The sequence below is a fragment of the Oryzias melastigma genome, linkage group LG4 (genome assembly GCF_002922805.2).
Source record: "Oryzias melastigma strain HK-1 linkage group LG4, ASM292280v2, whole genome shotgun sequence".
In the NCBI taxonomy this organism is placed as follows: Eukaryota; Metazoa; Chordata; class Actinopteri; order Beloniformes; family Adrianichthyidae; genus Oryzias; species Oryzias melastigma.
In genome coordinates this window covers 3028273-3053966 of record NC_050515.1, presented here as the reverse complement: position 1 = coordinate 3053966, position 25694 = coordinate 3028273, and the positions used below count along the sequence as shown (strand labels likewise).

At 41.2% G+C, this 25694-nt stretch overlaps 2 protein-coding genes and 1 long non-coding RNA gene across 5 annotated transcripts in view; 2 read left to right on the top strand and 1 right to left on the bottom strand.

The window, feature by feature from the left end:
- tle5 (TLE family member 5, transcriptional modulator) overlaps positions 1-25694 on the top strand; it is a 439890-nt gene that overhangs the window by 89124 nt on the left and 325072 nt on the right. The window lies entirely within an intron of this gene.
- LOC112146212 overlaps positions 10192-25694 on the bottom strand; it is a 35920-nt gene continuing 20417 nt past the window's right edge. The window contains exon 3 of the long non-coding RNA XR_002919232.1: positions 10192-10244. This is a non-coding gene — a long non-coding RNA (uncharacterized LOC112146212). The remainder of the gene's footprint in view (positions 10245-25694) is intronic.
- Positions 23812-25694, top strand: part of arhgap5 (Rho GTPase activating protein 5) — a 52976-nt gene continuing 51093 nt past the window's right edge. The window contains exon 1 of one of the 2 annotated variants that reach the window (XM_024271354.2): positions 23812-24047. The gene's annotated coding sequence lies outside the window, so the exon portion shown is untranslated. Of the gene's footprint in view, positions 24080-25694 lie in introns of both variants that reach the window. The other variant, XM_024271287.2, reaches the window with a different exon arrangement.

The window sequence follows — 25694 nt, the reverse complement described above, 5'->3', positions numbered from 1 at the left end:
CACTGTTCATACTGATCACACTAAAACTCGTTTTCTCGATGTTTGTTTCAATTTTTTTAAACCATGAGAATGCTGTTCTAAAGGTAGAATAAAGCACGGTAGACTGTCCTCAGCTTCCATATGATACAATGCTTTTTTCTCCATTTGTTTTTTAAATAGCTAATGGAATAATTGTTCTGTTTTTATTTGATTATATGTGTTGAAATATTTTAAATTATTTTGTAGAATAAACACTATTTTTATTTTGACGTATAGACAGTTTTACATAGAGATTTTCTTTAAATGTTTACGTTTCTGAAAATGCACTTACATTCATTTTTTGCTTTGAACAAAGAGTTTTGATACTCTCTAGTGTATTTTTCTGTGAAGATTTAATGACAAATAATTTTTTTCAATGAACAATGCTCATTTTTTTTTAACCCTAGACCTACAGCACCATCGCCGAGTGATTTTCACACGAGTGTTCATATGATTCTCAATATGCTGCATTTATAAGTGTCATGAGTCCTTTGGTAAAGTCTCACATGTCTCAGGAATGGGTGGACCAAAGTCCAAGTCTCCAGTATCAATTATTTCAGGAAATATTTCTTGTCAAATTCCTAAGTTTTCTTCATTTTCTAGCATGTTTTTAGGATCTTCCTATGTTTTTATTTTCCATTTTATTACATATACCACAGTTAAAAATAAAAGGACTCTAATTTATCTTGTGTTGTCATATTTTGATCTATTTTTTATGACAAATACTTTTTATTGGTGTATTATATATCAGGCAAAAATTACCCAGCAAAGGTTATGGTGTAATTTTTTATAGAAAAAGTGTTAGGGTTAAGGAAGAAAACTTTCCATTGTTTTATAAAAAGAAAAAAGAAAAAAAATAATAAAATGTTGATTATAATAAACAAAAGTACTGGCAGTCTTCTTTTGTTACAACTTTTATATGCATTGATTTTACATATAATACAATAAACCAAACCTTTTGCGTTGTTTTTGCTGAGTGAAATTCCACTGTCAAGTCAACAATAACAGTATGATCTTAGTATGGAAACACGGCAAAGATTCATTGTTTTAACCGTTTAAGTAGGGATGTAACTGATCACGGATACTTCGTGGTCCGTACAGATCAGTAGCAACACCCCCCCTCCTCCCCCGCTTAAACCATGACACGATCCGAGTGTTGGGTCTTGGGATACACCCTACTTAAAAGTGTTTTAATATTTTGAGTTTTCATGTATGGCTCCTTGTTTGACAGTGGTCATCTTAAGGTGCCATATAAAGAAAAGGGATTTGACGTGATAACGATCATAACTATAGTTTGGTTTGATGTTTTTGTGTAGCTCTTTAAGACAACCGTGGTTGTGAAGTGGCACTTTTAAAATAAACTCATATGAAATAAACCAGGGATGTATTATGACCCACCGTGGACTCAGATGATGCAGTTTGATGATAGTTTTAGTATTTTATGGATTTTTTCAGAGTAATAATCAATGGCATATACTTGTACAGCGCTTCACTACCTTCTTGAAGCTCAAAGTTCCTTACATTTACAGTTCCATTCACACATTCACGCATTGATGTGTCTGTGTCTAACGCTAGCACAGGCGGCCGCCTAGGGAGCCATCTGCTGGAGGAGGCGGCAAATTGCAATATATATATATATTTTACAGTTTGGCACACTATTCGTTTTTGTGTAAAATGTTAAAACATATAATAACTGAAACCATAAATAAAATAACCCATAGCGGCTGGGTGGCTCAGTGGACTAGGTGAAGGGCTGGCAACGCAGAAGCCCTGGGTTCGATTCCCAGGGTTGTCCACTGATCCCCACCCAGATTGGGTCCTTAGACAAGACCCTTGATGCTGCTGCCTAACTGGGTCCCTGTGCCCCTCAAGTACAGGATTGTGTCAGGAAGGGCATCCGGCGTAAAAACTCTGCCAAATCACTGATCCGAAACAGTGGGTGCTGTTACGCTGTGGCGACCCTGAAAGGGATAAGCCGAAAGTGAACTACTACATAAATAAAATAACTCAAGAACTTAAACTGTATCAAATCTTGTACAGCGGTTAACGCTGCTGCCTGTCATTGTGAGGATCAATGTAGCTGGCTAGGGAGAAATGTTAGTATTCTTAAATTTTTTTTAGGTAATAATCATTTAATCCTTGACAATGGAGAAAGCGGGAACCGAACCTGCGATCTTCCACTCAGAAGGTAACAACTCTACCTCTGCACCACAGCTGCTCTGACGTGATGCAATGTAATGTTTTTGTTCCCACTTTCAGGAAGTCTCTTGAAAGCAGGTCAGAGGTCATCTGAAGACCAACCTGATCTCCAACACAGACGCGGTTTAACAATAAAAAGATTCAACTCCATTGATTTTTTTCCCGCCAACCCCCCTCACACAGACACGTGCTGGTTGACCCGGTGGTCACTGCCTTCACCCACAGCCCCCTTGAGCTTTGCATGGTTGCTGTGACGACAGAGCTCCATCCATTTTGGCTGCATAAACAGCAGCTGGTTTCAATTGTGTCTCTATCAGTGTGTGCGTTCATGCTGCACTCCCACACGTTTGTTTCCTCCCTCCTCCTGTCTTGCTCTGGTTCTTCTGTTCTTTCTTCTCTCTGCAGAACTGAGCAGAGCAGTTCCCGGGGTGTTGGCTCCCAGTCTGCCTTGCCGTTTGTCTGTAATGAAACAGAAAAATTCATCTCTCATGGAAAATGCATTTGCTTGACTTCTAAAATGGTTGTTTTTGTTTCTGAAAAATAGATGAGAACAAATCCAACAAAACTCATGACCTCCAGGCTCAAAGTGTTGGTGAATGGAAGCATCTTGGTTCATTTCAGTCTGACATATTTGTCTGTGCCATATAGCGAGTTATAAACTTGTGCTGGCTGGACAACAGAACTGAGCTGAAGGTGTCTGTTTGACGGTCTGTGTGCACCCTTCCGTGCACGTCTGCAGTGTGTGGGGGGGAGGCTAATAAGCTCAGTGTTTCAGCTGCATCCCTCAGGCCCAGACTGCTTGATGTTTTTGCTTTGTGTGTTTGTGAATAATCAATATACTAAAAAAACACAATCTGTCCCTTATTGTAGTTGTAGCTTCATCCAGAGAGAAACTCCAAAAACAAAGTTAGAGAAATAATTTTAGAGTTCAAACGTGCATGTTTACAACAACATTCTTTATCCCCACCAGGGGATTAATAAATATCTGTCTTTTCACTGATAACAGTATATATAGGAATACTGAATGAAAAATGGAGAATGTGAGCTCATGCAGAGCAGTCTGAAATGAAAAACCTGAGGAACAACAGCAACATTTTGAATGTCCTCACAGGGATCTGCATGTGCTGCAACTCTTTCCTCCTCCTGGGGGTCATCAGGAGTCCAGCAGACCCCCCAGGTGAAGGCCATGGTTTCATCCGGACCAAGAACTCCTTACTGTCTTGAGAACAATAATGACTCCCTAACCTGTCAGACATGTGTCTGGGCTGTGGACGGGAACCTGGAATACCCACTGAAGACACCACCCCACCTTCAGGTAAGCATATTTAAGTATTTCTTACAAGTTCTGTTCATAGTCTTTATGGATGTAGAGGAGATCTGGTTTGGGGACCACAGGATTTCCTCTCTGATCTTCACAGATGATGTCCTGTTGATTTCATTTAACCAGAACCTCTAGCATGTTTTGGAGTGGTTTGTGGCTTAGTGTGAAGCGGCTGGGGTGAAGATCAGCACCACTAAGTCTGAGGTTATGGTAGTCAGAGGGGCAAAGTAGTACAAAGGTAGTTTACCGGTGCATTCACTGACTCTGAGAACTGTGATAATTACAGTCAGAAAACTGCCTGTACTATCATTCCAACGTTTTCTACACATGTATTTAACACTAAGATGGCGCTTTGAACGGGCTAGAACAGCGTTTTGGACGTGCTGTTTGTACGCGATAAAACTCTGCTTTTTACACCCGTCTTATGACAACTTCAGACAGACTAAACCGACATTTTCTGACCGCAATCATCACAGTTCTCAGAGTCAGTGAATGCACTGAAGTTACCACCCTCATCGATTTTCATTGGTCCTTTTTGTTAGCCCTGCCCCAAAAGTTTTGAAACTGAAATTTTCAGATTCTAAGATGCAAAAAAACATTTGAAACTGAGAAGTTTTGAAATTGAAATTTTGAAACCCAAAAAACAGAATATTTGAAGCTGAAAATAATTAAGTTTATCTTAGAAAAGCAAAAAGTTTTGGAGATTTTATATTTTTTTTTGGCCAAGCGCCAATATTTTTTCAAAATGTTTTATTTGGGTTTTAAATATTTATGGCCCCATAATAGCTCCGTACTCGTCTGATTCTTTCACTCATCTGTCTGGACCTGTGGATTTTCCCCAAAGCTTGTTCCACAGATTCGGCAGCATCAGAACCATGGTGGCACATCGTTGTGGCACCCCCACCCCCTGTGCTCCAGAAAGCAAAGGGTTTGCTGGTGTGTGTGCTGTGGCTTTCAGCAGAAAACATTCCCATTTGTATGTGTGAGTGTGGAAGCTGAGAAAGATGAAAGGGATGCTGACTGGCCTCAGGCTCCGATTAAAAACAGGCAGAGGTTGCCGTGGTAACACAGGTGAACTATAGTACTTTATTAAATATTACTGATCGACACACTGGCTTCCTTTGCACCTCAAGTAGCAAAGAAACGATTTCAGGAGTCTGGGTGTCATCAAAAGCCCAATTTTGACCTCTTTTCCAACAGCTTTTATTCTGACAGTCTGATGGGTTCATAGTGGTTTATTTCAAGAAAGTAAATACAATGCACGGTAGAAAAGAAGCAGGTGAAATGCAGATATTTTTCTACAGGTGAGACTGAGCTGCACACATTTATGAAAGAATCTGTAAGATTTGTGTGTCAGTCAGCTGCTGCTCTGCGGTGGACAGCAGAGCTCGGCAGCACTTAGGACCATTTCAGGCTGTATGTACAAAACATGTGACCATTGAGAGAATGCTGAAAGCTAAACCAGGTTGAACTTTGACTAGTCGAGGACTGATTTGGTAGTGATATTTGGATTATGTCCTTTTTAATTTACAAAAAACATTTGAAAACTGAGGATCCATCTTTTTCCACCCATCTGGGACCGATTCACGTTAGTTATCTTTGTGTTCAAGGAACTTCTAATAGATCACCTGTAGCCATTACTACCTACCTAAATAGGCCTAAATTTTGGGTTAGAGTTTAAGGTAAAAGATAGCTCCACTTAGTTTAACTCTTCCATGGTAACTGAGTTGAATGAACTTCCTCCAGGTTCCTCTGCATGAAAACTGTCCCATCATAAAATTTGCAGTAACTTTAGTAATAGTAACTGCTGAAAGTGTTTATTTCCCATGACTAGCAGGTTTCAATCCCTTCACGTCTTGGTTTTTGTCCAAATTTTCTTGTGCTATAGAATTCCAGATTCCAGCTTGATTTTTTTATTTTTTTATTTATGACCTCCTTAAATGACGATGTGGTCATCTCATGAAGTCACATGTGTGGAAAGATTTAATGTTTTCACAAATCTATGCATAAACCTGAAGTTGTTCCCCGCTGGCTCAGACTCTCTATATTCAGAGACAGTCATGAAGTTTTAGAGCTTGGATTCCAAACCACAGGGACGTATTATTCACCGCAGGAGCACAAAGGAGACAGAATGAAAGTATTTTCTGCCTGGTGTTCTCTACATGCAGGATCTCCTGTGATTCTGCACTATTAGAGAGATTTATTTTGCTTGCTGGACGATCTGTCTCTGAAGCTACCGCCTTCTATGCAGATAAAGTTGCAGTGCTGCATGTTTACATGCCCTTTTCCTTCCTGTGAGGATTAAAAAAACACTCATTAAAATACAGTGTGGATGATTATTTTTACTTTTTTCAGCAATACTTTATTCTGGAACCATCTTGTGACACCAGAAACAACAAACGTTCAAAAATGTGGAACCTGTGCTCAGACTGATGTTAGCGTCTGCGCTCTGGTATATTCTTGGCAGTGTTGTGTAAAATTAGAACTGCAGAGTTCTGCTGCTGCTGAGTTAAGCTGCTTTCAAGGACTAGATGGATTTCCTGAATATGTGTTTTCTGTCAAAACTTTGTCCTCTGTGGCCTTTTTTATGCAAATTTTTAAGGCTGGGTATCGATTATCATTTTCAGAAGCGATTCAACTTGATTCACAAGAGCCTGGATTGATTTGATTCTGATTTTTTTTAATCTTAATCTGATCCAGTTCACATACTGTAAATGTATCAGTGAAATAGTGAGATTGTTAATATCATCCAGTGTTACATGGATTCTCTAAAGGAGAAGTTCTAACTAAAATGTTCAGATCATCAACATTGTAAACATTGTTCTGCTTCTCCTGGAGGACGTTTCAGTTTGGACACTAGGTGGCGATCATCTTATACCATTACATCCTATTCCAGAAGAAGAAGACATTATGAGGAAATTACAGTGTTATACACCACAAATGTTACTTTAAAAATAATAATCCTTAAAAGAGTTTGGAAAATTCGTACCTGTGAGTTCATAAAGATGTTCATTTAATCAAAAATGTATGTTTAGGTCGGCTAATGCTAACACATTAGCCGTCCTATGGGAAATTCCATTAAACATTTGCATCAAGCTAGCAGACTTTAGCTTTATGCGCTAAATCGATTTATATTTTTATGAATTGATTATTGATCTGTTACGCTTAAATCGATCCAAAACCGATTTTATCAATGCAGCCCTGCTAATTTTACAACAAAAAGAACAGACTGCAGAGAGAGCATTATGGCAAAAATGGGCTTTAAAAATCAGTGGAAACCTACAGAAACGCAATCCTCCATCCACCACAAAAGCTTGGAAGCTGCTAAACCTCACTGGTATCTTAGATTTGAAATCTTTAAATATTTTCTTAAAGTTGTCATCTCAAACCTCCTCCCCATGCCACGCCCCTTTTTGACTTTTTTAACTTGTAAAAGAATTCACAAACCTCGAGACACTCCTTAAAATAAAAGATATGAAAGTTTTTTTATTTTATAGGAATAGATTGAAAGTCAACTTGAGGATCCCAGTAAAATTCCTGAATTAATTCAGATCAAATTTATAGTTAAAGTTCCACTCTGTCATATTTTAAACATTTTACAAAGCGTTCCCAGTGGCCTTTTTACCGATAAACCTGTCGATTTCTAAGACATAGTTTCTGCAGAGCAGCAGGAGGTCATTAGAAATTCGCCTCTGAGTTGTGGGTGGGACCGTTTGTACAGATTAACCCCGCCCCCCCTTCCTGACACCCTTTTCTTTATGTACTCTCCCACTATCTTACAGCCCCTCACCACCTCAACCTAACATTACAGTGCAACAAAAAGTGAGCAATATCAGAGTTATTCAGTCGTACAGTTTACATTCAGATTCCAGCTCAGATGAGGAAAACAAAGATGTTCATGGATCTGTTTGCCTGTGAGTGGATGATCAGAATGGAGCAGAGCATTTCTACATCACATGAGTTCTTTTTCAACAGCATTTTTCCATTTTCTCCTTATTCATAACGATTTGAATAAAGAAATACTCAACAATGTCCTTTTAAGCTTATTTTCTTTGAATATGTCTTCTGTCATCAGAACATGAAATCATCAGATGATCCAAATTAGGATTTGATGCAATCCAAATAAATAAATTATTTTACATTCTAATTTCCAAAATATAATTTTTATGATTTCAAACTAAAAAATGTGGGGCTTTTTGTTCAAATTAGACAATTTCTGAGACTAACAACTGGCAGAAAAGCAAACTTCTGTCTGAAAATAAACAGGTAAAAAAAATGAACCACAGATTTTATAAATTGATATTTCCTTAACGCGCAGAGCAGTTTGAACCTACAGCTTATTTTTAAGCGAGCGAGGAAACTTTGAGCTCATTTTCAGCTTTAAAAGAGAAAATAAATGTAAACTTTGATATAATAGCATTTGCTCCAAGAGTAGCCTTCAAAATAAAAGTCAGTCTTTGCTTTTTATTCTCTTTTTTTAAATTCTTTCTAAGGAGAGGTGGCAGTCCTGATTTACTAATGTGAATGAAATGTAAATGACTCTCAGAGATAAAACCAACAAAGGACTCGAGAACCCCCAAAACCAGGAAAGAACATGCTGTCTGTGGAACAATGAAAAGCACTTTAAATCTCATTATTCTGTAACATTGTTGAAAATATGAACTTTATTAAAGTCTTTCTTGTATTAATTGTCCAGTCGGACTTTGCTCTTAATTTGCTCATTCAAGTTAAGTGATTGAACTCCAAAAACACAAACCAAGATTTCCTCGAACATTTCTGGTTGTAAGAACTTCAAATGTTCTGTTTTTAGTCTTTCAGGGGTTGTGCAGCCTTGAATTCCTGCAGCTGCTGGTCGTTGCTGCAGCTCCAACAGAAGCTCAGCTGACTCATTACAGCGTTTTGTTTGGATGGCTTCCTCCTCATGCTTACAGTCTTCTGTAGATGCTGGATTTACCCCAAAGCTGAGCTTTTTTAGGCCTGCCTCTATCATTCCCTGCAGACTGCTGTGACTCTGCACATTTTCAGCTGCGCTGATCATGTATGAGGGATTCTTTAGATAAAAAATAAAAAAAACATTGACTGGAAGCATCTTCAGTCTTCTCAGTCAGAAACTCTTGGGCTTTTCTTCAAGGATGTTATGAAGGAAAACATTGAATAACATTTCACATTGCATATCTAGTGTTAATGAGGATGTCTTGAAAAATCCTCTTCTGTTGGCAGCAGAGAAAGGACGAAGCGAAACCCTCCGTTTGGACAGATGTGCTGCTTTCCAGGACGTCCTGGTTCAGATTCAGCTCTGGCCTTTCTGTGAGGTTTGCATGTCGTTCTCAAACGCTCATCTCTGGTTTACTCCCACTGTGCAAAAACACATGTGATATGTTGACTTCTGAGTCTAAGTTTCTGCAGGGGAGAGGGCTGCGAGGGAAGAACTGTGCAGGGAGCTCTTGATTTATGAAAAGGGGGCGGAGACTCTGTTGATCTGCCCAAGTCAACCCGTCATATTCAGAGCTTCACTTTCACACATGTAACTCTAGGACAGAAAAGTCAACATCATCAGGAGCAGGCATTAAAACACTGGAGGAACCTCAAATGAAACAATGAGGTCTATGTTTCTTGATCAAATTGGTTCTATATCTTTTCCAGCAGAGGTCACTTTTGGGAAACATTTTCAGCTCCTCCTCTGTGTTGGTATAGCCTCCTTTTGCAGGAAGTTCTTGTTGGTGGACGTTGTTCTCTGTCACAGCTGGATGTGAGGAGCAGAACCTTTGAGTGTCTGGTTGGAATATGAGTTATTGTACATGTGTCAAAGTCAAGGCCCGGGGGCCGGATCTGGCCCTCCGGGTAGTTCTAACCGGCCCTCCAGATCATTTTATTTTATTGTTACTAATGACTCGATGTTATCTTCCTCTAATTTTCAACTTGTATAATTTTTACTAAATATATTTTCATGGAGAGTAAAATACTGAAGGTTATTTAAGGTTTAATTTGATTTATTCTGGAATAATATTCCTTCATTTTTATTATCCATAATTATGTTAACAAGTTATGGTTTTGAAATTAAAAAAATTCATTGTGCTAGCTTTATGGACTATTTTGGCAATTACTAATATTTTTTAGGCTATTTTGTTGTTTAGCTAATATTCAGCTACATGCTAGCTTCTTTGGCTAATTGAGGCTTTTTTCAGTTTTTAGGCTATTTTAAAGTTTTTATCTATTTTTTCAACTACATTCTAGCTGTTATCAAGTTGTTTTATAGGCTAATTTGGGATTTAGCTAATGTTTTAGCTGGCTATCAGCTTCAGTGATTTCAGCAGTTAGCTTCAGTGTTTTCAGCTATCAACTTTAACATTTTTAGCTATCAATTTCAGCATCTTCAACTATCAGCACTAGCATCTTCAGCAGCCAAATTCAGCTTACAGCATTCACACTAGTATTATCACAGGTAATGGTATATATTTAGTTCATAATTATGTTAAAAAGTTACGGTTTTAAAATTTGAAAAATTTTTGTTTTAGAGTGTTCAATAAATGTTTATCCTGTTGGGCCCGCGACCTAAGGTGTGTTTTGGATTTTTGCCCCCTTGTGCGATTGAGTTTGACACCCCTGAGTTATCAGACTCCCTCCAGGCTTTTGGTTGTAATCACCTGTTTTCTGTTTTCCGTGGATTCCTGGTGGGAAGGGCGGTCCTGCTGGACTCTCACCTGTTCTGCTGGATATAAAGGATTTTTATGTCAGCTCACATTCCTGTGATCAGCCCTGCTTCCATCTTCCTGTCGTTTAAGAACGTGTCTGGGGATGTAGTGGGTAAAGTTCATGTGGAGGCGTGGACAAACGTCACGTGATTACAGTAAAGAGGATATGACCTGTGGAGGAGCACCTGCAAGGTGAAGCCTTCCAGCAGACTTTAACCTCTGAGAAGGAAGCTCAGTCCAACCCTCCCTCCCTTTGAGTGTTCCCACTCCTGCCGCCCCTCCCCAGCTCGCCAAATACAGAACTCTGTTGTGATGAAACATCATTGGTTTATGATCATTAACCTGCTAGAAAAACCAAATACAGCAAATAAATCAGTGCTTTTAGTTAACATGTGGGGGATGAGTGGTAAGACCAGAGATCCATATGGGCTAATGAGACAATTTGGGTCAAGAGTTTTGCCAAAGGGTTTTGTGGCACTCGATGGCTCCAGATGGTTGTACTGGACACTTGCTAAAGAACACCCAGAAGGTTTGGACCTTTGTTTCCTGCTCAGGGTTTAGTCATAACTGCCCTTACAACTGTGCTGTCTAAGGAAAAAATGATAATTTCCAGAATCGATTTGATTCACCAGAGCATGGATCGATTCGATTCCAATTTTTTTTTTTTATCCACTTAATTGAAATTCAATTTTAGGTTTACACATTTATTCACAAATACATTAATGATCTATATATGTTTTGGAGATATCTGGTACAGTTCATATACTGTAAAAGTCTTTAATGAAATAATGAGATTGTTAATTGTTAATAAAGTGTTACATGGTTTCTCAAAAGGAGAAGCTCTAACAAAAATGTTCAGATCATTTCCATTTTAAACGTCGTTCTGCCTCTCCTGGAAGGCGTTTCAGTTTGGCCACTAGGTGGTGCTTGTGCTTTAGCAGTACACTTTTTTCAAGAAGAAAAAACACTGAACAAGCAAGAAAACAGTACTTTAGACCACAAATGCTTACTTTAAAAAATGTTTCCTTAAAAGAGTTTGTAAAACTAATGCCTATGAGTATATATATAAAGATGTTCATTTAGTCAGGAATGTATGTTAACGTCGACCAAGTCTTAGCATTAGCCGTTCTATGGGAAATTCCATTAAACGTTAGCATCAAGATAGCGGACTTTAACTTTATGTGCTAAATTGATCTTTATTTTTATTGTCTATTAAGCTTAGATCAATTCAAATTGATTAAGCGGTTTTGCCACCCCCCCCCCAGCCAGCCATGCCAAGTGGACCCATACGGTTTAAAAGTGGGCAGAAAATGTTTGCCCCGATTGAGTTTGTCCACAGTTTCTGTAGTGGTCCCACCTATGTTTGCCCACATTGCCTTAAGTGAAGATTGAGTGGGTTAGCTCGCTATGGTAGCCAGCCGAAGAAGTCTCAGTTAGTAAAAAAATAATTGTTCTTCTGTGAAAAGATTTTGTTCTTCTCAAAAAAACATTTCCAACCATAACATTTTTGCACCTGTAATATGAAATGTGTAGGTATGTAAAACTTCTTCATAACTGTAGGAAAATTGTCCATCTGTGAAAATGCTTTGTACGTGAGTGAAACTTCACTTAAGTACAAGCGCGGCGATTGATCTACAATTACAAAATCCAAGTTACAATTCTTTTGCTTCTCAATAAATTGACCAATCAGCAGCCTTTCTGTGTCACCCAATCCGTGCTCTGCTTAGATCAGCCAATCAGATGCATGAAATCCACACCCGAAAAAAAAAGAAAATGAAATTATTTAATTTTTCATTCTACATGAAAGAGACTAGACTAAATAGTGGAAGAAATATGAAAACTTGTAATTGATGTATTTCATTACGACATTACAACACAAATATTGTTAATCATAATTAAGTAAAACAAAAATCTGATATCTTCCACCATTTTATCTTGTCTCTGTGTAGAATACAGAAATGTTTTTTCATGCATTTTGGTTTTTTTCTGTTGTGTGCATTATATTTCACATATAAACTAAGCCCTTTTCTCAATAGACATTTTTTTCTGCAGTTACAAAACAGTTTTTTTTATAAGGGTTAGGGTTAGTTTTTGGTTTTTATAAGTAAGAAACCTTTTTCCGGACAGACAATTCTTTAGCAACAAATCTAACTTTATAGCTTCCTCTCCTCTGTATGGGGAGACAGGAGTTACAGATGTGAAGTCTGTGGCCACAGCTTGGCAGCAGTACATGGATGTGATGGTTTTACTGAGACCCCCTGCAGGCATGTCTGCACAGTTTAAGGTTTTCTCACCCTTGTACTATCTCATGGGGTCCAGATGACCCAAGTCTTACATTGACGAGTTATCCATCCCATGACAAATGTGGATGAAGGTGGACAGGATTTCATGTCTGCCATGGACACCAGTGAAAATCAAAAACCATTGAAAAAAAAGTTCAGCGCGCTGTCTTGTTAATGTAAACATACCCAGGATAGCACAAGGGTTACGAACTGGACAGAGTGAGTGAAATGAGTGGGCGAAAAATGGCTGTCCACCAACAGAATTCAGTTCAGTAACCTTTTTTTTTGTTTGTTTTTTTTTTTCCATTTTGACATCATTATTGTGAAAAAAACGGCAATACTGATGTCGGCAAGTTTTCACCAGACGACATCAGAAAGAAGTCAGCCAGGTCGGTCTGAGTCATCGTTTCTATGGCAACCACTCTCACCAATCAGGAGTGAGCTTGTTGGAAGTCCACACCTCTACCACTGAAATTGGGCTCGAGGAATCTGTCAACCACACCTTTTTAAATGTTGGACATGAGACCACATACTTTTATTCTGGCATCTGATTTGTAACTTGAATAGCTTGTACGACATTAAAAAAAAAATCAATAAAAAATGAGGATGATGTTACCAGGCAGAATTCCATCAGCAGGTGTGCTTCCCCTTGTGGAGATATGATTTCCAGGTAGATTATTGCACTACAAACCTCTGTAAACGTAAAAGCTGGACCAGAACACATGCAAAATGAAAGCGTCAGGAATCAGCGCTCTGTCTCTCCCTCTGGTCACCGGCGGGAGCTGTCTCTGGAGTACTGACTGCACTACATCTCCCAGCAACCCCAGTGCACAGTTCCTGGACACTTAACCACTGCACAGAGTGAAAGTATACTGAAAGTATTATTAGTGCCACCCTTCCTGCATTACTGACCATTGGTATCTGATCTTCTGTTTCTGATCCTGCTTATTTTTCTGATTTCCTGCTGCCTGCCCCGACCCTAGCTTGGACTCTGACTACTCTACTCTCTTCTTTGGTTCTCTCATACTCATGATTGACTTCTGCCTGTCTGACCCTGATTTAGCTGTCCTTAGTTCCTGTCTGAACTCAAACCTGCTGCACGTAGAACCAGATGTCTACCCACTTGTGACAGAAAGTCGTGCTGTGACTTTGACTTTAGATCAAATGAAGTCCACCATTTTTTACGTCTTGCCACCATGCATCGTGTGTCTTGGACCTCGGTTTTTCTCAATTGCCACAAAAGACATTATACTGAAAATGCTGAAAAACATTTAACCGTGCCATCTGCAAGGCTAAAAAAAAGAGTGTTTATTTATTAAATGCTTTAAAAACATTTTTAATGTTATTTTAGTGAACAAAGCTGACATGTGATGTTTTCAAAAAGGCAGTCGTGATGCAAAAGAAAAGTCTTTGGCAGTAGTTTTTGTTGCTTCACACACTTTTTCTCTTTATGGTGGAGGTCCATCTTTCGTCAAAAACTTTCACCAAAAACAAAATTTTCATCAGAGTGCATCATTACTCCTGTTTGATATTGTATCCTATATGAAATGTTCAAACCTTGCAATTTGTTGCTGTAGGAACAGAACTAAAGCTGTGTAAATGTCTGTGCTGTGATGCTTTAGATGAATACAATGCGATTTAATAGTTTTGTGCAAAATAAATGTTCTTTTAATAGATAACATTTTACATTTCTCTCCCTTTCTGTATTTTTTTTACATAAGGAGGCTGAAGCTGCATGGAGACAAAAATCCTGACAAACTGCTGCCAGGAACTAAATACAAGAACAACATTTCATCCGCAGGTGTAGACTTTCTCTGTTTATATGATCACTCTGTGTAAAGCATGTGTCAAAGTCGAGGCCCGGGTAATGTTATCCTTCCCTCCAGATCATTTTATTTTGTTGGAATAATATGCCAGCATTTTTATTATTCATAATTATGTTAAAAAGTTATGGTTTTAACGTTTTAAGAATTGGCATTTTGCTAGCTTTTTGGACTATTTTGGCATTTAGTACATGGCATTTGGCATTTAGTTTTCAGGCTGCTTTGGAGTTTAGCAAACATTTCAGCTACATGCTAGCTGTTTTGGCTACTTTAGGCTTTTTTCTGTTTTTTTGGCTATTTTGAAGTTAAGCTATTTATTGAGCTACATGCTAGCTGTTTTGGCTCACCTAAGTTTTTTTTGTGGCTAATTTAGCTTTTAGCTATAATTTTAGGCTGGCAATCAGCTTCAGTGTTTTTATCTCTCAATTTCAGTATCTTCAGCTATCAGCACTATCATCTTCAGCGGCCAAATTCAGCTTACAGCATTCACACTATCATTATCACAGGTAATGCTGAACATCTAGTTCATATTTCTATTAAAAGGTTAAGATTTTAAAGTTTTAATACTTTTGTTTTGGTGTATTTATGCTGTTCAGCCCACAACCTAAGGTGTGTTTTTGAGTTTGGCCCCTTGTGGAATTGAGCTTGACACCCCTCTGCTGTAAAGGATGAACAGGGACATACTCACACTGGTCTTCTCTTTTCCGTCATTGCATCTTTCAGCAACTGAAACTTGATTTTTTTTCTTCCTCAAATCATTAGATTGTTGTGGTAGATTCATCGCCACTGCAGCAGCTCAGACGTTCACATCCAGACAAAAACGAGGGGCTGAGATGAAGCCAAAGGGAAGGAAAAAGCCGAGTCAGGGTTTCACACAAGAGGTGCAAAACATGAAAGCTGAAAGAAAAGCGATAAATCTGCAGATTCTGCCTGAATGTGCTGATGGAGCATGCCAGGTAACGAAGGCGTCAAGATCCTCTGCAGCTTTTGTTTGACAAAACCGTTGGTTCGGCAGTCTCTCCACCCAGCCAAAAAATAAATAATTAAAAGCAGGGAATCTTCTGGGAGTTCAAGAGCAAAATGTGACACTTTTCCATCAAAGGCAAAGCATAAAAGAGAAAGAAATACATTTGTAGAACATTTGAGGCAATGGAAGAAAGGATAAGGTATCAAAACAAGCAGCAAGCATTAGAAGAGCATCGGATTGGGACTTTAAGGTCCTTCTGTCCACTCTCGAAAGGTTCACTGTCTCCTTCTTTAGGTTTTAGTGATTTGAGGTTTGTCATCAATAGCAATCTGGGTAATTTAAGTAAAAAACATTTTTTCTGGGCTTTTAAAGACATGAATTTCTGTGCAAAAATGCCACAGTTTGGATAAAGTGGAGGACTTGTGAGAGATCGGAGGGTAGGTGGAGATTAAAGTGAGACAAACTGAAAAAGGAAATGCTGCTGAGGCAGGAAACAGAACAGAACCAGAAAACAAAAATGATGACAAAAGCTACAAACCAAGCACAAAATAGAAAAAACAGAACGACCTGCCAGATTGGGAAGCAGGGTTTTATGTGACAGGCAGCACACTGGAAATTCAAGACCACGGCCTCACAAAGCATTGCTTTAATCATATTCGTTTTTGCAATTGACAAAGTCTCAAACATGTTTTACCAAATAATGGTAGAAAAAAGAGGTGAAATTAATCGTGACAGATGAAGAGACACAAAAGCAGGAAAGGAAACCCAGATTAGTTGAACAAGTCATATAGCTAAATATTGAGAATGACACTAATTAGGTTTTTTAATTAGTTTTTGAGTTGTGTTAGGTCACTACTCAGTTCAACCACAGTGGTACTTTGATGTGCCTGTCTCATTCATCCATCCACTAAATCTTTAATCCCTGTTGGGGTTGTGGGGTTGCTGGAGCCTATCCTATATATGCTAATAAAGTGTGAGGCCCCAAATTTACCTGATGCTTAAACCATCAAACACAAGTCAAATGTAACCAGAAAGCAAAATACTTCCATCCATCCATTTTCAGAACCTGCTCAAACCCTGTCTGAGTCCCTGGGTTGCTGGAGCCTATCCCATTTTGGGTGAAGGCCATGGATGGATAAATGTGAGGCCCAAAACTTACCTGATAGTTTAACCATCAAATCAAAGTAAAAGGCAAACAAGTAGCAACCAGGAAGCCCAATATTTCCATCCATCCATTTTTAGAACCTGCTCAATCCCTGTTTCAGTCACTTTGTTGCTGGAGCCTATCCATGGGTGCACCCTGAACAAGTTGTCAGTCTGTTGAATAAGCTGTTGTGACTTAAAGTCCCTCTCTGATCATCTTTCATCTATTTTCAAAGTGTTCCCAGTTAATTATGATGATGTTGTTTTTAAGTGTCATTTTCTAGGACATAGTTTCTGCAGAACGGCAGGAGTTCATTAGAAATTTGCCTGCTTTCATCTCTCATCATCCTTATGCTTACACTCTCCCGCTAGCTTACAGCCCCTCACAACCCAAACCTAACGTTAATGATGCAACAAAAATGTCTACACGGTTGAGGAGAGTATTTATAAGAACTCTGGATCGTTCTTCCAAAAGCTCATTGGTCAGGTCACACTGATGTTGGTGGAGAAGGTCTGGCTCTCAGTCTCTGCTCTAATTCATCTCAAATGTGTTCTATGGCGTTCAGTTCAGGACTCTGTCCTCCATGTCTTTATGGACCTTGCTTTGTGCTCTGGTGCACAATAATGTTGGAAGATGAAGAGCCCGCTCCAAACTGTTCCCACTAAGGTTGGGAGCATTGTCCAAAATGTTTTAGCCTCCTGAAGCATTGAAAGTTCCTTTCACTGGAACTAAGGGGTCTGAAAAACAAGCCCACACCATCACTCCTCCTCCACCAATGCAGTCTGAAACGTCCCGTTCTCCTGCAACCTCCAAACCCAGATGGGTCCATCAGATTTCCAGATAGAAAAGTGTGATTCCTCCCTCCAGAGAAGACGTCTCCACTGCTCTAGAGTCCAGTGACGGCTTTACACCACTGCATCCACGCTTTACATTGTTCTTGTTGATGTGTGGCTGGATGCAGCTGCTGCCATGGAAACCCATTCCATGAAGCTCTCTGTGTACTGTACTCATGCTGATCTGAAGGTCATATGAAAGTTGCAGCTCTGCAGCAACTGACTGCAGAAAGTCTATGACCTCTTTAGACTTTCAGCATCCTGGCTAAGTTGTTCCAAATTCTTCCATTTTGTTCTGATAGAACTGACAGTTGACTGTGGAATATTTAGGACATTTCAAGACTGGATTTGTTGCTCAGGTGGCATCCTATGACAGTTCAACACTGGAATTCACTGAGATCCTGAGAGCAAAACATGCTTTCACTGATGTTTCTAAAAACAGTAAGCATGCCAAGTGATTAGGACTCCTGATTCTGATCATTTGGATGGATGAGCCGATACTTTTGGTCATATAGTGCATGTTTATGACTTATAAACATAGACACATCTTCAAGTCAAAAAGACAAACATCCCAATATCAGCAAGACTCACACTCCTCTGAAACCCTTAGCTCTATTTCAAATAATCCTCGATGTGGACTCTGGGAGCAGTGAAGACGATTCTTTTGTTGTGGAATCAGAGTTCATCTTCTCAGATTCCTCCTATGATGAGGATATGCCGGTACATGGATTTGCAGCCAGAACATCCTCTCCACATGATACTTATACATAAGTAGACTAATAAACTATTAATTGTTGAAGAAGAGAATGATGAGAAGCCTTCATCTGTAAAAAGACAATTTTCCCAATTCAAAAAAGGCAACCAGAATGTTGAAGACAGCCAGTGGTGCCACAAAACACAGACACACTGGAGAAAAGTCTTTCTTGTAGGCCAGGACTGCCTGGTCCTAAAAAACCTGTTTCTCTTAGGTATGTGGATGGGGGGAGGGAGCAGAACTGTGTGCTGTCGTACAACCTAGATCTAATTTGCAATTTGAAGGTCATTAAATGCATCAAAAAGGAATCAAACGCCCCCCCCCCCCCCATGTCAACAATTTTAAGGTAAAAATAAAATTTAAAAGTAAAAACAAATATTTCATGTGGACTATTCCTGAGCGGGATTCGAACCCATGACCTTCTGAATGTGAGTCCGCAGCCATAACCACTTGACCGCCTAGTGGCGGAATCTGGAATGCATGTAAAACTTAAATTTAAACCTGACATTCTGCATTGCGAAATCAGGAAGTCATTGTTGAAGGTTTAAAGCGGGGGTCGGCACCCTGCGGCTCCGGAGCCGCATGCGGCACTTTAAGCACTGCCTTGCGGCTCATTGGCGTTTTTTCAAAAATGTTTGAAAATTATAAAAAAAATGTTGGAAGGAAATATATTTTTTGTTTTAATACGGTTTCTGTTGGAGGACAAACATGACACAAACATCCTTTACGTTTTCCAGTTGCTGCAAGGTGTCGGTGCTTCCACCCCGGCTGAGTCAGCGCGCAATCAAGCGCACACCCTCAATGAAGAGACGCATGCGCGAGAACCTATGTCTATACTGTGGGAATCCTGGCCATCTGCGCGCCTCCTGCCCCGACCGTCCCATCAAACGGTCGGGCGGCCCGGTGAGTGAGAGTTTTCCTCCTTTTGAAATTCCCATCACGCTAAAGATAGCTGACAGAAGTATAAAGACCACAGCTATGATAGATTCAGGGGCAGCTGGAAACTTTATTGACTTGGCGTTTTCCCATGCTAATGCCATTCCTCTGCTTTCCTGCGAACCGCGGGTGGCAGTCTCTGCTCTAGATGGTCGTCCTCTGGGTTCCGGAAGGATCAAGTTTCTGACACCGGACATCCACCTCAACATCAAGGACAATCATCATGAGGTCATCCGCCTCTTTGCCATTGACTCTCCTCACTGCGCCGTCATCCTGGGTCTGCCTTGGCTCGAAACCCATGACCCCACCATCATCTGGTCGTCCAAAGAACTCTCCTTCGAGTCTAATTCCTGTCAGAACCATCACTCGAGCCATCAAAACGCGGCTCCTCAACGACTCTTAGTGCGTCAAGTCGCCACCGCCAAGGTTGCCGAACACGAGTCTGTCACCACCCGTGACTTCCTACCTCCACAGTACGGGGATCTCCGAGAAGCATTCAGCCAGCGCAACGCCACCCGTCTTCCTCCCCATCGGCCCTATGACTGTGCCATAGAACTGCTACCTGGGGCTACACCCACAAGAGGCAGGGTGTTTCCTTTATCACAACCAGAAACTGAAGCCATGCAGAAATACATCCAGGAAGAACTTCAGAAAGGATTCATTCGACCATCCACGTCACCTGCCTCAGCTGGATTTTTCTTTGTTAAAAAAAAAGATGGTGGGCTCAGGCCCTGCATAGATTTCCGCAGCCTGAACGATATCACGGTTAAGTACCGTTATCCTTTGCCCCTGGTTCCGTCTGCTCTGGAACAGTTGCGTCAGGCTCGGTTTTTCACAAAATTAGACCTGCGTAACGCATATAATCTCATTCGCATTCGTGAAGGGGACGAATGGAAGACTGCCTTCTCCACTACATCAGGCCACTATGAGTACCTTGTTATGCCCTTTGGACTCTGTAACGCTCCTTCTGTGTTCCAGGTGTTCGTGAATGACGTGTTTCGAGACATGCTGCAAAGCCATGTTATCGTTTATGTCGACGACATCCTGGTGTATTCCGCCACCTTTGAGGAACACGTTGCACATGTTCGGCAGGTTCTCAAGAGATTGATTGACAACAACCTCTACATCAAGGGTGAGAAGTGCGAGTTCCACACAACCTCTACCGCTTTTTTGGGTTACGTCATTAGCCCTCAGGGGGTCGCCATGGATCAGGGTAAAGTCGATGCGGTTCTGCAATGGCCACAGCCCAAAACGGTGAAGGAACTACAACGCTTTCTGGGCTTTGCTAATTTCTACCGTCGCTTTATTCGGGGCTTCAGCTCAGTCGCTGCTCCCCTCACGGACTTGCTGAAAGGGGCGACCAAAACCCTCCGGTGGACATCGAAAGCTTCCTCCGCATTTGAGGTCTTAAAGTCACGCTTCTCCCAGTCGCCCATTTTGCGCCATCCTGACCCCAATGTTCAGTTTATTGTAGAGGTCGATGCCTCCAACACCGGTGTGGGGGCAGTTCTCTCCCAACATCATGGTTCACCGCCCAAAATGTTCCCCTGTGCGTACTTCTCCCGAAAACTCACCAGTGCGGAACGAAACTACGACATGGGCGACCGAGAGTTGCTCGCCATGAAAGAGGCCTTCACCGAATGGAGGCACTGGTTGGAGGGGGCCTCTCAACCTTTCCTCGTCCTGACTGACCACAAAAATCTTGAGTACCTTAAATCAGCAAAAAGGTTGAATGCTCGTCAAGCCCGTTGGTCTCTCTTTTTCTCTCGTTTCAATTTCCAGATCTCCTACCGCCCAGGCTCCAAGAACGGGAAGGCAGATGCTCTCTCTCGCCTGCATGAACATGACTGTGAAATCCCAAACAAACTGGAGAACATTGTTCCGGCCTCTCTCATCCTGGCTCCCATCCGGTGGGATATCATCACAGAGCTCACAGATTGCAATGCCAACAACCCACCTCCGCCATCCTGCCCAGCCGATCAGATCTATGTCCCACCTACTCATCGACAGCGGGTGCTACACCTGGTGCACGACACTCCTGCGGCTGGGCATCCAGGTATGATGGGCACTCAAACATTGGTGAAGAACTCTTTCTGGTGGCCTACCATGCAGTCAGATGTGGCTCAATTTGTTACCAACTGCGCAACCTGTCAGATGTCCAAGTCTCCTCGACAACTCCCAGCCAGCTTTCTGCAACCCTTTCCTATACCTCAACGTCCCTGGTCCCACATAGCAGTGGACTTTATCACCGACTTACCAGGCTCACAAGGTAATAGCACAATCTTATCAGTTATTGACCGATTCTCCAATTCAATTCAATTCAATTCAATTTTATTTATATAGCCCAATATCACAAATTCAATTTGCCTCATTGGGCAAGCCTGTCGTCTCCTCCCTCTGCCCAAGCTTCCAACGGCCATGGAAACAGCAGAACAGTTAATTCACCACGTCTTCCGTCATTATGGGCTCCCGGAGGACATCGTCTCAGACCGCGGTCCGCAGTTCACATCCAGGGTATGGCGAGAGTTGTGCAAGGGTCTGAACATCAATGTCAGTCTCACGTCTGGTTACCATCCCCAGTCGAATGGACAGGTGGAGCGCCTCAACCAGGAGGTAACCCGCTTTCTTTGCTCTTACTGCAGTCATTATCAGGAGGAATGGAGTAGATTTCTGGTCTGGGCGGAATATGCACAGAATTCATTGAAGAAAGCAGCCACCAGACTCACACCTTTTCAGTGCATCTTAGGAATTCAACCACCATTTTTCCCCTGGTCCGGGGAGCCCTCGGAGTTACCTGCAGTGGACGACTGGTTTCAACGGTGCGAGGAGACATGGAGAGCTGCTCATGTGCAACTACAACACGCCGTTCGTCGCTCACAAGATCAGGCTGATCAACATCGCCGTGCTGGCCCTAACCTAGTACCAGGTCAATGGAATTGGATTTAAGTTTGGGTTTTCCTCAATGTGTTTTGTTTTCTGACTGTTTAACATTTGTTGGCATTTATGATTTTGTCCTGTTATGTCTGAATTCTTCCTGCTCCTGGAGTGAGAATGAGGGAGAGACTGATGACAACCCCCTCTCCTTGTGTCATTGAGGGATGTCAAAAAAAAAAGCTTGTATGTTCATTATGAGGCTATTCGGCTTTTGTCAGCTAGTTTACCGCTGCAATTCCTCTCTGACTTGTCATGAAACCAAAATTAAGGCTTACATGACGCGAGGACACACAGCAGGAAAAATAATCGTTTAATCACGGACGCGATTAATAAACACATTCTCCATGTGTTGCCTTCATTGTAAGACTTATATAAGGCATTTCAATTCATGCGGCTCCAGACATATTTGTTTTTTATTGTATTGGTCCAAAGTGGCTCTTTCAACATTTTGGGTTGCCGAACCCTGGTTTAAAGGCATTTGTCAGTGTTAAAAATATTTCTTTCACCTGCATTGAACAGTTTTAAGGTAAAAATAGAATTTAAAAGTAAAAACAAATATTTCATGTGGACTATTCCTGAGCGGGATTCGAACCCATGACCTTCTGAATGTGAGTCCGCAGCCATAACCACTACACCGTCTAGTGGCGGAATCTGGAATGCGTGTCAATCTTAAATTTAAACCTGACAATCTACATTGCGAAATCAGGAAGTCATCGTTGATGGTTTAAAAGCATCAAAAATGTATCACCCCCCTCCTCCCCCATGTCACTAGTTTGTCATTTATTGTATTTGTCTGTGTTAAAAATACTTCTTTCACCTGCAAATTTAAACCTCTGCATTGCGAAATCAGGAAGTCATTGTTGATGGTTTAAGGTGATCACCACAACACTGCTTTGAGAAGGGGACGGAGGCATTGCAGCAGAAGCTAGAAGTTCCAGGGATTCTAGTGTTAAGGATTAAAAAATAATAATAATAATTGAATTGAATTTTATTCGCATCACAAGGATAAATTCATTTGTTATTACACCACATAAGGCAAAATTTGCATAAAGAAAAGCATCTATGAAATCTAATAAATACATAGATAATTACAAGTAATTAATTTGATATAGTACTATTATAGGATGTTAAAATTATATATTTTGACCCCCCCCCCTCCCCCCCGCGGCTGTAATGAAGCAATTAATTAAGCGGTTATGGCGATTTATTCTCCGCCTCATTTATTGAAATACAAAATTGGTTTTGTCCAAAACCTGCAAATAAATGTCATGTTATCTCTTTAATTTACTAACATCTTAATCACAGAATGTAAAAAAAAGTTTACGTTTATTTTAGAATGATTTTTATTACGCTGATCTTACAGCTGCACAGCAGGAAGCCTTAGCACGATTAATAAATATTAATGAATTAATAAAGTTTATTAATCGGTTAACTCGTCAACATTCACTGCCCTAATATATATATATGTGCACATAGACATACAATTTACAATTTAAAGATTCAAAGACTTTTATTGTAACTGTCAGGAACAGTTAAAATGACAATGACAGTATATACATGTAAACTGAAAGAGTATTAATATTAATAATGATAATAATAATACCACTGCAGGGGGCCCCGTGTTATTGTTCCTCTGGGGCCCCCAAACTGCTTTGTCCGCCCCTGGTTTGAGGTTAAACCGAATGTCTACAGAGGAATATGAAGGAGCGTGCTCCTGACGCCTCCATCATTGTGTTCCTCTCAGGTGGAGTACAGGTGTAATTGCACATTCCTTCACGCGCGTTTCCCTTCTTATTATCGAGTCATTATGATGTCAGATCCCACGGAGGACGGGTTCAGGTGTGGATGGAGAGGTAGAGAGGAGGGGTGGGCTGAGAGGAAGAGAGGGAGGAAGGGAGCGCCGGTAGAGGAGGAGGAGGAGGAGGAGGAGGGAGCTCACAGCGGCAGGTTTCAGCTTTCAGCGCATACCACACTAATAGCACCCAAGTACACTAAAACACGGGCTAAACGGCCGACCGGGACCTAAGTGGACTACATATGAAACTTAAGCGGACCTCTTCGGGTTTTTCCGGCGGCTCTCGCGTGAGCGGATCGTGAGGATTTTTGCCTTGTGGACGTGGGAATGCTCCATCCTGTTTTCCGCGGTATGTGGACCGGGGAGCGACCATGCTATTAGGTGGGTAGGGGAATGTCTCCGAACGGACCTCGGGGGCTAAGCTAGCACTCTCTGGTGCGGTCGAAGGCGGTGCCCACGACCCCGCTGCCCGTGTCAGGGGGAGGCAGTGCGTGAATGCGGGCAGGCGGGTTCAAGCAGGCCGGGCCGGGCTCTTTAATCCCACTGTTAGCCTTAGCTCGGAGCTAACCCAGTCTCCTGGCACGTTAGCTAGGCTAGCATCGCTCGGCTAACGTTAGCCGGTGTGGCTCGGAAATGTGTGTTTTTTTTCCTTCTCTCGCGGAGTATCGGGGCCAAACCGAGCCGAGCCATGCTTTTCTGTCTCTATCCTGGTTTTATTAGCACTCGCTCTATCGATCGTGGTGTAGCAGTTGTAGTTTTTGAGCACTGACGCATTAACTTCACTAATGAACTCAGCGACTTTCCCCCGGATCGGTGACCGTCTCCCTCCCTCCTCGTTCCGCCTTAGTTCGTCTAAACGGAACCGTCAAATGTATGGGGGGTGTTCGCGGTCAGCGGGGATGGATGGGTGGACGGGTGTCTGACTTGGAAGTTCCCGAAGGTGGAGGTGAATGTGAGCGGGGTCAGATGCGGGGCTGCTCCCCCGGCAGTGTTATCGAGTTTCTCCGTCCTCATTCAGGACGCGTCCGCGCTCACACCCCCGTCATGTCAGCCGCCATCAGGCGGTCCGGTCGGAGCCGTTCCGGAACAGCGGTTCTGGGCTCCACTCCCAAACTCTACTCCTGCTGTTACCTCCAGACCCAAGTCGAGTTTGTATTCTAGCGTTTTGCATTGATTTATGCGTCAAATTTGCTCCTTGAAATGTGTGAGCTCCAGGTATCGGTTGTGTGTTTGAACTGGGTTCATGGGTCCAGACAGATGAAAGTACCTCATCTTTCTTCCGCCTGTGTGCTCCTCACTTAGAGGATGTGATGAAGCTCTTATGCTGGTGCATAAAGTTGTAATAAACATCCACCCAGAGACTTGAAGACCACATCCATGCACGAGGATTCCTGCAGAGCATGGGACGTGTCTATGCATTGATACAGAGGGGTGATGATGCTTATAACATGTGTCAAAGTCAAGGCCCGGGGGCCGGATCCGGCCCTCCAGATCAATTTATTTTATTGTTATTAATATCCAGATGTTATCTTGTGCTTATTTCTAACTTGTACAATTTTGACAAAATATATTTTTATGGAGAGTAAAATATTGAAAGTTATTTAAGGTTTAAGTTGATTTATTTTGGAGCTATATTCCTGCCTTTTTATTGTTCATAATAATATTAAAAGTTACAGTTTTAAAGTTTTAAAAATTGACATTCAGCTAGATTTTTAGTCTATTTTAGCATTTACTGAGATTTTTTAGGCTGTTTTAGAGTTTAGCTAATATTTCATCTACATGCTAGCTGTTTTGACTAATTTAGGCTTTATTGTACCTTTTTGCATTTTAGCTAATATTTACACACACAGTTGTTTTTGGTTAGTCTATGCTGTTTTTCCGTTTTTTAAAACTGTTTGAGGATTAGGCTAATATTTACAGGGTAGCTGTTTTAGGTAATTCAGTCTTTTTCAGTTTTTTAGGCTATTTTAAAGTTAAGCTATTTTTTCAGCTACGT